This window comes from Monodelphis domestica, chromosome 3, assembly GCF_027887165.1.
Source record: "Monodelphis domestica isolate mMonDom1 chromosome 3, mMonDom1.pri, whole genome shotgun sequence".
In the NCBI taxonomy this organism is placed as follows: domain Eukaryota; kingdom Metazoa; phylum Chordata; class Mammalia; order Didelphimorphia; family Didelphidae; genus Monodelphis; species Monodelphis domestica.
The window spans coordinates 252005733-252021681 of record NC_077229.1 but is presented as its reverse complement, the minus strand read 5'-3'; positions in this window follow the sequence as shown (position 1 = coordinate 252021681).

Genomic DNA, 15949 nt, shown 5'->3' with positions numbered 1-15949 from the left:
CAATCAAAAACCTGGAGTGCCCTACCTTTCACATTCAGTTAGTCATTAACACTTAGTAAGAACCTTTTACTAGAAAAGGAAATTAATACCCTAAAAGACTACAAGCACTATCCCTTCCTAGGCAGTACTAGGCAAATTGGGAGACTGATTGATTTCTGAGAGTTGATGGGTAAAGAAAATTGCATAAGTTGGAGCCTCTATGTCCCTGGTGTGTGTGTGTGTGTGTGTGTGTGTGTGTGTGTGTGTGTGTGTGTGTGTGTGTGATCTTTTGCCTCATGGGTATGAGCTCTAGTGAGATTCTTTGAGGTCTTTTGGCTCCTTGATGGATCGAGCTCTTGGATGCCTTGCTGACTTTTGTGGCTTAGGATTTTGGCTTCCTGATTCAGAATCTAGATTCTGGTGAAGATTTTGCTTTTTGTATTGGAGACTTGGGCTGAAGTGCGATGTTTACTCAGGTGAGACTCTTGCCTCCATGGCATGAGAGACTGCCCCTTAAAACCCAGTCTCTTTGGCATCGATCTTTAGTGGTTGGAATGCCTGGATGAAGACAGTGTCGTGGAATAGTGAGATTTCCATTCAGATTTGCATTCATGGTCTGGAGGCATTCGGACATTGGGTATTTTTAGGTAGCCAATATTTTCTACCTCTTTCCTACATTTTCCTCTCTTACTATCACTATTTTGCTATAATAAAGCTAATAAAGCTACTAATAATCTCTTGACTTCATATTTAATTATTATAAATGGCGACCACAACTTTATAAAATTCTTATATTTGTCAAAACAATTTAAATTATTACATCCATAAAATTTTCCTCACTGTAATAATCCTAATATTCCATACTGAATTGGCAACAAGAGAACAATGTTCGCACTGCTGGATGACCTGGGAGTCATCAAATATCAGCCTTCTAATTTAATGGAGTTTACCATTCATCATACCACTAAGATTTTCAGATACCCAGGTTAGTAATAAGCATTTATTAAGCATTACTACATATCAGAAAGTAGGTTGAGAACTGGCAATACAAACAAATGCAAAAGAGCAGTCCTTGAACTCTAGCACTTCACATTCTAATGGGAATGGCAATATGCAAAGTGTTTATAAAAGATTTGTGTGGTGTTAATCAAGTTGGATAGAGGAATAGGAAAGATCACTTGAAGATGATATCTGATCTGTATAATATATTCAGTGGAATGAGTAATAGGGAAGCATTGAGTTGGGATATAAATTCTTTGAGAGCATAGGCTATTTTCTCTTTTCTTTTTTATTCCACCCACAAATTATAGTGTCTGGAACCCAGTAATTAGTAGAACTAATGCTTGTTGACTGACCTTGATTCATTAAAAGTGAGTATAAAATGTAACTTAGGGGGCAACTAGATGGTTAGATGGCAACTAGATTAAGAGACAAGCCTAGAGACAGGAAACCATGAGTTCAAATCTAGTTTCAGATACAACCTAGCTTTGTGACCCTGGAAAAGTCATTTAATCCCCATTGCCTATCTCTTAATCACTCTTCTACCTTGGAATCCATACATAGTATTGATCTTAAGGTGGAAAATAAGGTCTTTTTTTAAGTTAAAAAAATTTTGTCTAATGGTCAGCCTGTAATAGATGGTAATATTAGTTGATTTAAGGTAATTGGACATAGACACAAGGAAGCCTGCTAAAGGAAAGGCTGGATCTTAGACTCCTCCCCCCCCACTTCCTGTCCCCTTCCCAACAGATCTAAGTGCTTTTCTCAGGAATTGTAAACTTGAAGGGTTTCCCCAATAACTAATCCCATAATTTAGATCTTTTAACTAAGAGGGTTTTATTATTTAAGGTAGAGGAGGTAAAGAGGGGGAGGGAGAAAGAGGAAAATAGGTTCTGCTAACTTCCTATGATTTCCTGTTGATTGAAGATTTTCACAATGTGTTCAATTCAGGAAATAAGATTATTTTCTCTATGTGGGGATGTTGATAGCAAAAGCTGACAGAGATTCTTCAGAGCTAAGTTCCAAAATCTTCTTAGTATTCAGTCAGATAAATAATCATTAACCAAGAGAGGAAATGGCTTTCCCCCTTCCATCCAATAGTCACAGGAAAGGAGAAGTGAGTTCAAGCTCCTGGGCTTCCCAACTGTCCCCTATTCAAGATTTTATTGGAGTCTCATCTCCATTTGGTTCATTGATGGTTCACCAAATTCCAAATCTCTTGCTTTTTCTTGAAGATCCATCTTGTATTGCAATCTCTACCTTACAAGCCTCATGTATTGACACATATGAGAATGAAAAGGAAATGACATAGTGAATTCACTCATACTGTGAACAGACATGAAGTGGGCTACAAAGTAGTGGCTCAGATATTATAATGATATTCCATATGTATTCAAAAGCTGGAAAGAAAATCAAGAACCTAAAGGCATGTTCACTGGGAATATATTCATGTCTATCACTGATGAAAAGATACATTTTCTTTTACCATAAATGTTTCAATAAATTAGTCACACACTAAACATTTAACAAATAGCTATTATATTTCCAGAAACATGTTTGGGTGTTAGGGATACCCAAGGATGAATATAAACAAATCTTGGCATATATATATATATATATATATATATATATATATATATAGAGAGAGAGAGAGAGAGAGAGAGAGAGAGAGAGAGAGAGAGATGTATATATATATATATAACAGATAATTAAATACAAGGGTATTTTGTGATAAGGATAGGAAATAAAGTTTCCTTTTCAACACACCTGAATTGATCCTTATCCCTAATAGTTATTCTGAAACCTAGGCTCTAAGAATGTGTGAAGCAAGAATTATCAGAAAATCAGACGTGTTTTAGAGGAAACAGGAACTAGAGCCCAAATTGTCAACATTTTCTGGAATTTGGAGAAATGTGATGATTAAAATTAACTCTCTCCTGATTATGAAGATTAAAATTGTAACCCCTACCTAATTTTAGATTTAATCACCAAAAGTGTAAATATCCCACTTAATCATTAAGTGGAAATCTGTGACCCATATGTTCAATAGTGGGTGATGAATCAGTATTAAACTAACTGCCCCTAGGCAGTCTTAAAACAAAGCTTTAACTGTGATTGGTAGATGTAAAATTAGGGGAAGACACATGAAATGACACAAAAGAAGCATATTTAAAAGGAACTGTCACTTCCTGTGAGAGTCAATTCTTCATTATTTGCAAGTAGAGACTGGAGACAGTTCTTCATTCTTTGGAAGTGGAGACTGGAGCCAAGATCCTCTTCCTGGTGAGGCTATTCTAAAATCTCTTCCTTTGAACTGACACTTGGTGAGTGAAAAGCTGACTCTTAAATGCTGGATTTTCTGAAAAAAACTAACCTCAGGAGAGATTTACCATGTCCTCTCTCTGATTTTCTTATTTCCCTCCTTCTACATTTTGCAAATAAATTTCTTTGGAATAAATTAAATTTCTGGTGACCACATTCTTAAATAATCCAGTCCAATCCTTTTAAAATTACCACATTTTCCCTTTTCAGAAAGCAAGTGGATTCCAGAAAAAAAATAAAAACAAAATTAAATTATATTTTGACTACTCTAAAGTCTGTGTGGATCCAAAAAAAATGTGGTAAGTGCTGAAAAAAGATGGGTATACCAACTTATTTCTTTTGTCTCCTGATGAACCTATTTGTAGGCCAAGAAACAATAGAGTGAAACTGGAACAAGTGATTATTTTAAGATTAGAAAAGGAGTATAATGAGACTCTACTTTGTCATCTTATTTATTTAAGTGATTATGTGAAACTTAAATATTTGGCCACACATTGAGAAGATAGGACTCATTTTCTAATCTTATGGAGATAAATAAATATCGTTCCCTTTATAAAGACATTGGCTGTCAATAATTATTCAGACAATACTACCATGGTTCACAAACTTTTGGAACTCTTTATTTAGAATTTACTCCAAATCCTTGATGAAAGCAGATATGTGTCTTTTATTAGTATACTTTGTAAAAGGGTCAATAGTCATACTGAGGAAAATCTACTGAATTGGGGGGAATTTAATTTATTAATTCAATTTAATTCAAATAAAATTAAACATTGATGAAATTCCTATCATGTGCAAGGAATGTAGAACAATGTGGCACAGTGAAGAGAACCCTGACCTTTGAATCAAGTAATTTGGATTCAAATCATGCCTCTGAAATCTACTATTTAACTACAAGTGAGAGAAGAAATCTTCAGGCTACAGACTGCTTATGGTCATATGTGAATTACTGACAAATTTTTAATCTATGGAGGGAATTTCCACTTTGGGAATTCTCTCTATAAATGGAATGATCAATTGACAGTGTAACCTCTCACAAAGAAATGTGCAAGGAATTCTGTTATGACTTGAGTTTTAATATTTATTTTTCTAAAAAAACAATGAACAAGGCTTTGTAAAATGGCCTCATGTAAATTGAAATCTCATTATGAAGGGAAAAAAATTAATGTTTTGGACAATGAAGACATTATTGAGATAATTATCTCTGTCCACAACCTAAATACCTTGATGAATAAAAGCCCTTTGAGCATATATGTTTATTTTATTTTTTTAAATTGCCTTGTTTTTTGTAATTATAATTCTAGATGTGTGTCAGTATATGACCTACATCTTTGGGTTTTTGACCAAATTTTAAATGTCCTTTTACAACTTTGTGGTGCTGTAGCTCAAATAATATGAATAAATATTCATTCTTGTGGTTTGGGAAAAAAAAGTTAATGTGACTTCTTTGTCCCTAAATTAGAAAGGGAATAATTTTGGCACTAGGGAGAATAGAACCTTTTAAATGCCAAATGCATGTTTCATTATGCCATTTCCCTTCCTAAACTAAAGATCAAAAAACACATTTGTAATATAGGTTATTTGTATTCATGTATTCCACCAGAAAATTGCCATGGGTCTTTGGAGGTCTGATTTTAAATTATTCTTTGAAGAACCCACATTATTCTCTAGTTAGAAAAATACAACATACTCACAAGTTGTTTAAATCTGTTCTTTAGGAAATCCTGGTTTTATCTCTGGATAAATGCTCTTACTAAAGTAAAGGCTATGGAATGTCATTTAAGCTTTAAATTGCTTAGTTCAGATTTTGCTTTAGGGCAGAGGAAAAAGAGATTTTACTTTATCTGAGTTAATAATCATTTAAACCTCCTAAGAATCAGAATTCTCATGCCAAACTTAGATCTAAAGGGAAAAACAAAATAAAATCTTAACAAAAAGGCCCAAAGAATACATGCATCATAACCTTGATCAAGATACTTTATCTGGCTCATATCTTCATTTTTTCTTTCCTTTTTTAAAAATTATTCTTTTTAATTTTTAGTTACATAAAATTATTTTTCATATTTATTTTTATTTGTTTATACATACTTTATATATTTAGACATTTTACATAGAAACAATTATTTTCTGACATTTTAGAATTCAAATTTTTCACTCCCTTTTTGCCCTCCTCCCCAAGATTTTAAATAGTCTCATATAGATTATAAATATACCTTTCTGTAATACATATTTCCATATTTCTCATGTAGGAATAGAAAATGCATCACATATGATAAATAAATAATGAAAGATAAAAAATGGAAGATAGTATGCTTTGATCCACAGATTTCAATTGTTCCTTCTTTGGTTGTGGATAGCATTTTTCATGATGAATCCCATGTGTTTATCTTGGAGAATTGCTTTGCTGATAATGGATTAATACTTTACAGTTGATCATCATGTAATATCTTTTACTGTATATATTATTCTCTTGTTTGTGTTTTTTTCATTTTGCAATATTTCATGTAAGTCTTTTTCAGTTCTTCTGAATCAATCCTGTTCTTCATTTCTTATGGCTCAAGAGTATTTCATTAAACCATATACCAGAACTTGTTCTTCTATTCCCAAACTGATGGACAACCCCTCAGTTTCTAATTCTTTGTCAATACACAGAGAGCTGATAAAATATTTTGGAACAGATATGCCCTTTTTCCTTATCTCTGATCTCATTGAAATACAGACCCAGTAGTAGTATTGTTCAGTGAGTGAATATGCACAGTTTTATGACCCTTTGAGTATGGTTCCATATTTTTCTCTTGAATTGTTGTATTACTTCACAGTTCTAACAATTATGTATTAGTGTCACAATTTCCCTGCATGTCCTCCAATAATTATAATTTTACTTCTTGGTAATGTTAATGGATCTGATAGGCATGAGGTGGTATCTCAGAGATGTTTTAATTTATATTTCTTTATATATCTTTCTTTTACATGCTTTTCTTTCCTAAAACTGATTCTATGGAATCATTTCTTTCAGGTAGCATAGTGTCCTGCTTCTTTTGTTGGTTCATAGCAATCCATTTAAACACAGACAAAAAAAGGAAATTCAACTTTTCCCTCCATCTTTCTTTGTTTTCACTCTTCCCTAACCAGATATTTCAGTTGGTCTTTAATTTTATATAACTTTTCTGCATGCCTGAAGTCTTTTCTTATAGCACAAATCCACTGAATACTTGGTGACTTGGTGAGATATTAGGAAAGATAATTGCATTCAAGATTAAACTGGCAAAAGGTCAGGAGCAGATTTATTTCCAAATGCATATTCATCTATCGAATTCAAATATAAGAAATGAATTTCACCCCTGTGTTCACTGTATACATTGCCTCATTCATGAATGTCTAAAGAGAAAAACTGACATCATCTATCAAATGACATTCTGGCAAGGAACTGGCTATGAAATATATTTGATAATTAAGAGTTGCCAAAGTCTGGACTTAGTGAAAGTTTATGAATCCTTTAGATTTCATGATAATCTTTCACCATGTGTCACACTTAATAGTTTTTTTTTTTATTTAGGACTAAAATTGGCTCATGTTCACAAAATACAGTGGTATTTATTGCTGCTATACCTTATTATACTTGATCAAATACAAAAGACTGAGGTCTTCAAGAATTTCTTTAGCATGCAGGCCATTATTTTAGAAAGTGATCCTCATCTGCTTTTAGCATAGTGTTTTATAAATATTAGTGTTTTTTAAATGATAAATTTAATTACAATAAATTATCAAGAGGATTTTAATTGCTGGGAAAAGGGTATCACTGAACATGAATCTACTTAACAAACATATACATGGGCTTATAAGCATATATGTATATATACTTATATATATATATATATATATATATATGCTACTCTAGCATAAATTTCTACCAATGATCTAATAATATGTGTTTTGAACTAGTCTTTTGTGTTTAAGATTAACCACAAAGTATGACAAATTTATATTCCTCTAAATATAACTTGAATATTCTCACACTTAATCTAAAGGACTGAGTTGACTGGTTGATCAAATCTTCTCCCTTAACTAAAGTATTTGACTATCTTATCATTTCTTTTGAGTAGCTAGGGAGAGCTCAAGGCCAGAGTTCAATGTCTTAGACACTTATTAGCTGTGTGACCTGGGAAAGTAACTTAATCTCATTTGCTTCTTTTCCCTCTTTTGTAAAATTATCTGGAGAAGAAAATGACAAACCTTTCCAAGACAACCCCAAATAGGAAAACAAACAGTAAAACTTGACTGAAATGACTGAACAGCAAAAACAAAATCTCTTGTTTCAGATAGAAAATGGTAATATGTTTGACTTAATCCACATCATCATTATACTTAAATTGATACAATTTAGTGTCATTCTTAATGGCATATTATGAGCCCAAATTAAAAATGAAAAAGACATACCACAAGTCTCCATTTTGTTGACAGTAAAGAAAACATACAATTATGTTATGAATTATTGATTTCTGTTAAATACAAAAGTTATATTATAAAATCCATTCCAAAATCTTCTTTTCAACAACACTTGAAAGAAAGTCAGGAATGAACTTTTCCAGTGACCCAGACAGCTAATAATACTATAGGATGTCTTTAGTCTCAAATAGAAGTGTTAAATATGAAATGAGAGGAAATCATATTATAAATAAATATTGGTCTGGAGGCTTATCACCAGATTTATAAGCATTTATTCGTAGAGAGAGACAGACAGAGACAGAGAAAGAGAGATTTCAGCCTTACTATAACTAATATGTCATTTAGCTGACTCAGGCCCTCCCTACCACCACCCCTTGCCAGAGATAGCATGATAAGATAAGGGGCTACTGATAGAGAAAACTAAGAGATAGATTCTTCTTCCTGCATGGGTTTAAACACCCAGTTGGCTCTGCCTCCACATGGCCACATGCCACTGGTTCTACCATGTTGTCATACTGAGATGCCTACCTTCATTAGGAACCCAAGAGTCCAGCCTTCTAGCATACCAAGTAACTTTTTTAACTCCTCTGTCCTACTATCAGGGTGTGTATGATCTAAGCTTCCTAAATAATTACTTCATATAACCATGACCTATCATGTGACCTTAATCATGTGACCTTAGGCAAATATTCTTAACCCCCTAGATCTCAATTTCCCTATTTGTAAAATTAGGTGCTTTGACTACATGATCTGAAATATACAATCTAGCTCAAATTCCATTATCTTACCATTTAATAACATATTTAAATAACTTTCTAGATAATTGAAGAGCTTTATTTTTAAAATATCCAAGCAGCACTTCTGTGTGCCTTCCCCCAAGTGAAAAACTTATATATGCATATTTTGAAAATTTTCTTCATCCATCCATTCATTTATTTATTCACTCATTCATTTGTCAAGCATTCAAAGTGTGCCCTTAACATGACAAGACCTATGCTAGGCATTATGGCTACCAATACAAAATTAAACAATATCCACTGTTCATTAATCCAATTAATGTTTTTTCAAAACACAATTCAGATGCTACCTCCTTCACACGTATTCTTTTATTATCACAGTTATTCATTTTTTTCTTTCCGCTTTCTTTAAAGGATTCTAACAGCACATTTGCATCTTTCCTTTTATATGTTTCTTGCCAACTTCTCATTATTTTAAGACATTTCATTTTTCAAAATAATACAAGCCTTGGAGACTTGGCCTTGTGTTTGCCATTTCTTCTTTTATTTTAATAATTTACTAAAATACATTATAGATTTGACAAAAAAATTAATAAATTTAATTCACACTTTATGTTTGGATATTCTGATCTACTTGGGTAACAATAAGACATTTTTATGACTTCTCTTAAACTAGAATTATTTAGGAAATTATTGTCCTTTACATTTTAAACAATGAAGTAGAAAAAGGATATAGGCTACAACTTTGTCCAGTTAAGGGACCAGTTAATGAAAATAAAAATTAATGAATTAGTCCCTCAAGTGACCAACATTAAGATAAATTAGAAAATGAACCTCACTATTTATAAAATATACCAATATTCAATTGTATTTTGATGGTTTAAAGACAATAGTTACCACAAGAATTGTTCTAGAATTGTTGATTAGTTCAGATAGAGAAATTATGAAATAAAAATATACATGGAACTAAATATATCTATTATATGATCCCAAACACACATACATATGTATTTACCTTAGAAGGCATTTGTATATAATAAGCATAACAGGTTTCTTATTTGAGTTAAAATAATTTCAAATATATTTACCTTCACATGTTTATTCATTTTTTAAAAAATGTTTATCAATCTATTGGAATATTGAGTTACCTTTGCATTCAATAATTTAAATTTATTTTCTCTTATTTAGTTTTCTGTAGAAATGGAGAATAAAGAATAAGGCATGCCTTACATTAACACTTATTGAATGCTCACTTAAGTATGAAATAGCTTTCCTCTTATTAAATATACTTGAAATGATCTTTGAAAATAATGAAAGTTTGGAAATGTTGTATGTTTCTGTGTGTATGTAATTTAGTGATAGAGAAGAGAAGAGATTCATGATATGACTAAAAATTGATGTCATATGGATTAATGTATGATAAAAAAGAAAGAAAATGAAAAACAAAAAGAAAAAAATCATGGAAGAGGAAAGGGAGGAAAAAGGAAGGGAAGGAAACATACACACATATACATATGAGATGTTATATGGGCAATATAATTATTGTCTTTTGGCTACATTTATAAACTATTCTCTTTCTCTTATACCACAACTTAGATGGATTTGTGGCCAGGCATTTTTAGTACCCTTGTGGCAAACTGATAAGTATATATCCATATTTCAGTTGGTTAATGATAGGATATTATTATTATTATTATTATTATTATTATTATTATTATTATACATTTACACATATGTAACACATGTATCTATGCTACATATATCATATAATATACATGTATGTGTGATGAATCTATTGATAAATATATATATGGCAGGGCTTTGTAGCTAATATTCTAAGCAGAGATTTTCTGATCTTATTTTAGTTCCCTTGTAGGAGCAGAAGTCTTCAGCAAAACTAGACAAGATTTTTGGGGTTAGAGTATATAATGTCTTCTTCACTGAAAGCAATTCTTTGTGAATGATTATTTGGTTTACATAATCTTTCTACAGCTGTTAGGTTGTTTACTCTCATCTGAGTCTGCTTGACTAATTGTATAATTTTTCTTTGTTCCTGTTCATCCAAAAGAACAATTAACTTTCTGTAAGCAATATTTTTTCAGTAAATTGTCTTTATAGAACCCCCAATATTTTGGTGCTGCTTAATAAACTAACACATTGCCCAGTCTTTCTATAACTTGATAGGGATTTGCTAAATTGTGTGTTCCAGGAACATGATGTTTTCTTAGCAAAATTTTATTTGCTTGCTGAAATTCTTGATAACAATCAGTTAATGAGCATTTATCAACTTAGATTGTGCTAGGCACTATATGAAGGACTGTCAATGAAACAAAAGGCAAATAAGCAAAAAGAAAAAGAAAATAAACTTCACCCGAAAAGTGTTTTCTTCTATTTATATCAGTCACATTTTATTAGAGGAGACAATATATAAATAATTAGGTCCTTTCATGATTAAAAAAAACACATAATATATTATAAGTAACATCTAAATAGAACTACAGGTTTTAGAGTGGGGAAAGAAGTAGCAAAGGTTTCTTGTAAAAGTTGAAATTTCATCTGAATCTTATTAAAGGAACTCCAGCAAGTCCAAAATCAAAGACTAGGAAAAGGAGCTTTCCAGTCCAGGGGCAGTTAGTACAAAAATATGAAGCCATTAAATGGAGAGTGAAGGATAACAAGGATGCTGTATAGTTGTATAACAAAGTTTAGGGAGAATATAAAAAAAGACAGTTAATGTAAGCAAATAATATGTTATGAATGTATTTAAATGCTCTTCAGCGTTTTATATTTGTTCCTGAGAGGTTATATGGAACCATAAAAATTAACTGACCTCTGTATGGAGATTGACAGGATCAGATCCATGCTCTAGGAATATCAGTGTGGTAGCTTAATGGACAGTGAATTGGATTGACTTGATGGATCAAGTCAGAGAGCCCAAAATCCAGCCTACTACGATAGTGAAAGTACAAAGTGATGAGGGATTCAATTCAGTTAGTGATTGTGAAAATGTAGAGAAAGGGGAGTGTATGGAAGATCATCAAGGCATCATCATATCATTATTTATTTCTGTCATACCTTTCCCAAACTGGGGTGAAACTTGGCTGATAAGCTTTATTCAATTTCTCTCTTGTGTGAACTATGTACTTATTAGAGATGAAGATATCTTCTGAGTCTCCAAACCACAAGGCAATAGGTAGGACATATATTGCTTTTTTCTAAGCATTCACAAATGTCTCGCAGTAGCCTCTGAGGTTTTATATTTGTAATCATTACTGATACTTTTTTCTTCCATGAGGAGCATTCCTTCTATCTTCATTAGTACCTAACCAAAATGCTCAATCTGTGAGTCTCTGTAGGGATGAAAGATATACGTCTTTATTTCTTGATCCAAATCAATGTTAACATTTCCTTAAGAGACTTCCCCTTAAATTCTTTAACTTGGCCAGAATGAATCCTAATAAGAAATCAATAAACTGAGGGACACTTCTTATAAAATACTGTATCAACTGTGGGAGATTTCATATTACTAGTTGAGATTGTCTATACATATTTATTGAGAAGATCAAGCATGGCTAAAGTACGAAAGATTTTTATCTGTTTTTTTCAGAAATTAATTCAAACATATATAACAACTAGAATTTACACAATACTGTAATATATGGTCTACAAGGTCAAATATATGAAAATCAAAGATAATTTCCCACACCACTATCCTTGTGACAAAATGGAACAGTCTTTATCATAACAGATAAAACAAATCTCCCAAAAAGATCTACCATGGTCCTGCTTGCATTGCTGTCTATGCACATGAAATGGTCTTTGCCCATTGTTTGTATTTACCATTCTTCTTTCCCATCTGAGTGCCAGGTTGTTACCTACTTTGCTGGGATTTTACTGCTGCTACCTGCTTTTTAGGGGATGGAAGGATTTGATATCTCTGCTTTTCTCTTTTGCCTTCTTTAAGCTCTGGTTGTCTGAGCTCTTACTTACAGATTCTTTAAGACAACATTGATCTTATTGTTCAAATAGTTTAACAGAGACCCTGGACATGATTTTTCCCATATTCCCAGTTCTGCCCCCCACCCCACTCCCAACTGGCTATCGAAACAGATCCTATTTGATGTACAAATTGCCCTGGGAAGAGATTCACAATTGTATCAATTAACAACTTGACTCGTGTGTTAAAATCAGCAACTAATTTAATCAAAATGTAAGGGCAATTAAGTGACACAATTGGTAGATTGTTAGGTCTAAAGTCAGAAAGACTGATCTTCCTGAATTCAAACCTGGCTTCAGATTATAGCTCTGTGACCTTTGGCAAATCATTTAACCTTATTTGCCTTAATCCCCTATCTGTAAAATGAGCTGGAAAAGGAAATGGCAAACCACTCCAGGATCTTTGCAAAGAAAATCCCAAATGGAATCACAAAGTCAGATGTGGCTGAATTAACTTAAAAACAACAACAAAGCATAAAATAAAGCTGTCTGCAAAGAAATAAAAGCAGTCTGCAAGGAGGTTCAGTGAGAACTCAGAAGATTACTCTTCAATTCAGAGAGGGATCAATGTTTCTATGTTTCCTATTCAGAGACCACAGTTGTTTCAAATAAATATTCCTATATCATAAGTTGCTGGTTGACAACAATGAATCCAGTCATTTCCTTTACTTGTTTGTTGCTACTATTACTCTTTCATTTGTTTATCAATTCTTCTTGATGATTTTTGTTTAAAAACAACAAAGTTATGAATCACAAAAAGGTAATTGAGAAAGGGAAAAAACAAAACTTTTTAAGGGACCCAATAAGTTCAAATGATTTGTATTCTGATAAGAAAATATAATATTGGTATCTCTGAAAAATTATTATTATCATCAGGGTAGCTGGAAGAGGTATACTTAGAGGAATCAGTCACAAACTGTTTAGGATTAAATGTCAAATATATATATATATATGTGTGTATACATATATTTTAAAGTAGGGGTAAAAGAGGATAATACTAAGAGAAAGGGGGAAAGAGACAAAATGGAGTAAATTTATATTTTATAAAGAAAAAAATGGAGGGGGAAAGGGAAAAGATCAATACAATGGAAAAGTGAAAGAGGTTGTAGACAGGTTATACTTAATTCTTACACACATTGAAATTGCCTCAAGGATGGAAGAAGAATAAGATCCATAGGAGCAGAGAACTTATTCATGCCCTATAGAGAAGTATAAGGGTAACAAATGGTTTGATGGAAATGGAAGCAATATAAGAGAGGGAGAGTGTGGTAGGATATTTTGAAATGACAATGAAGAAAAATAATAGGAGAATAAAAAGGGAGGGGGAAGAAAGGGAAGTAAAATAAGGATGGGTATTAGTGGCACTGATTAAAAGTAAAACACTGGTATTGTAGAATATAGTGAAAGAATAAATGGCAGGATTAGGAGAAGAAATCAAAATGATGGGGAATACACGAGTGGTAATCATAACTCTAAATGTGAATGGGATGAATTCATCCACAAAAAGGAAGCAAATAGCAGATTGGATTAGAAACCATATGTTGTCTACAAGAAATACACATAAGTCAGGTAGACACACACATGGTAAAGGTAAAAGGTAAAAGACTGGATCAAAACCTATTGGGCTTTCACTAAGAAAAAAGAAGACAGGAGTTACAATTATGATATCTGACCAAAGCCAAAATAAAAATAGATCTGATTAAAAGAGATATGGAAGGTAATTACATCCTCACAAAAGGCAGTCTAAACAATGAGTAAATAATAGTACTGAAAATATATGCATCAAATGGTATAGCATTCATATATTTAAAGGAGAAACTAGTGGAGCTTAAGGAGGAAACAGATAGTAAAATTTTACTAGTGGGAGACTTGAGCCTTCCTATATTAGATCTAGATAAATAAAACTAAAAAATAAATAAGAAAAGAGGTAAGAAATGAAAATGAAATGATAGAAAAAAAAGAGTTAGTTGATATGTAGAGAAAAATAGAGACAAAAAGAAGTACACCTTCTTTACTGCAGCACATGATACATTCACAAAAATTGACCATGTACCAGGTCATAAAACGTGGCAAACAAATGCAAAAGAGAAGAAATAATGAATGCAATATTTTCAGATCATAATACAATAAAAATAATAATTAGTAAGGGTACATGGAGAGGCAAATCAAAAGTTAATTAGAAATTCAATATGTTTCTCCAAAATTCATTAAAGAATAAATCATAGAAACAATAATTCCATTGAAGAGAATAATGATGATGTGAAATGCTATCAAAATATAAGGGATCCAGCCAAAGTAGTGCTCAAGGGAAAATTTATAACCTTGAGTGTTTATATTAACAAATTAGGGAGGGCAGAGGTCAATGAATTGGGCATACAAATTAAAAAAAAACTAGCCATAGAATAAATTTAAAATCATCAGATAAAAACTAAATTCAAAATAATGAAAATGAAAGGAGAAATTAATAAAATTGAAAATGAAAGAACTACTTAATTAATAAATAAGAATAGAAGCTGGCACTGAAAAAAATGTACTGTTTAATCTAATTTTTAAAAAACCTGAAGGAAGAAAACCAAATTAACAGTAACAAAGATGAAAAGGGAGATGTATCTAATAAAAAGGAAATTAAAAACAATTTTGTCCAATTATATGGCAATAAATATGGCAATCTAGGTGATATTGTTAAATATTTACAAAAATATAAATTGCCTAGATTAACAGAAGAAATAGAATACTTTAATAATTCCATATCAGAAAAATGAAATTGAACAAACTATCAAAGAATTCATTCCCTATAAAAAAAATCCCCAGAACCAGATGGATTCACAAGTAAATTCCATTAAATATTCAAAGAACAACTAATCCTAATATTCCACAAACTATTTGACAAAATAAGCAAAGGAGTTCTACCAAGTTCCTTTTATGACACAAATATGGAACTGATTCCAAATTCAGGCAGATCAAAAACAGAAAAAGAAAACTAGAGACCAATCTCCTTAATGAACATAGATGAAAAAATCTTAAATAGAATACTAGCAAAAAGACTTCAGAAAGTCATCATGAGGGTTATTCATTATGATCAGGTGGGATTTATACCAGGAATGCAAGGATGGTTCAATATTAGGAAAACCAACCACATAATTGAGTATATTAACAAGTAAACCAACAAAAATCACATGATTATCTCAATAGATGCAGAAAAGTCTTTGACAAAATACAACACTCATTCCTATTGAAAACACAAGAAAGTATAGGAATAGAATGGCCTTTCCTAAAAATAATAAACAGTATATATTCCAAACCATCAGCAAGCATCATATGGAATGGGGATAAATTAGAACACTTCCCAATAAGATTAGGAGTGAAACAATGATGCCCATTATCACCTCTATTATTTAACGTGACACTAGAAACAACAGTAGCGGCAATTAGAAGAGAAAAATAAATTGAAGGGATTAAAATATGCAATG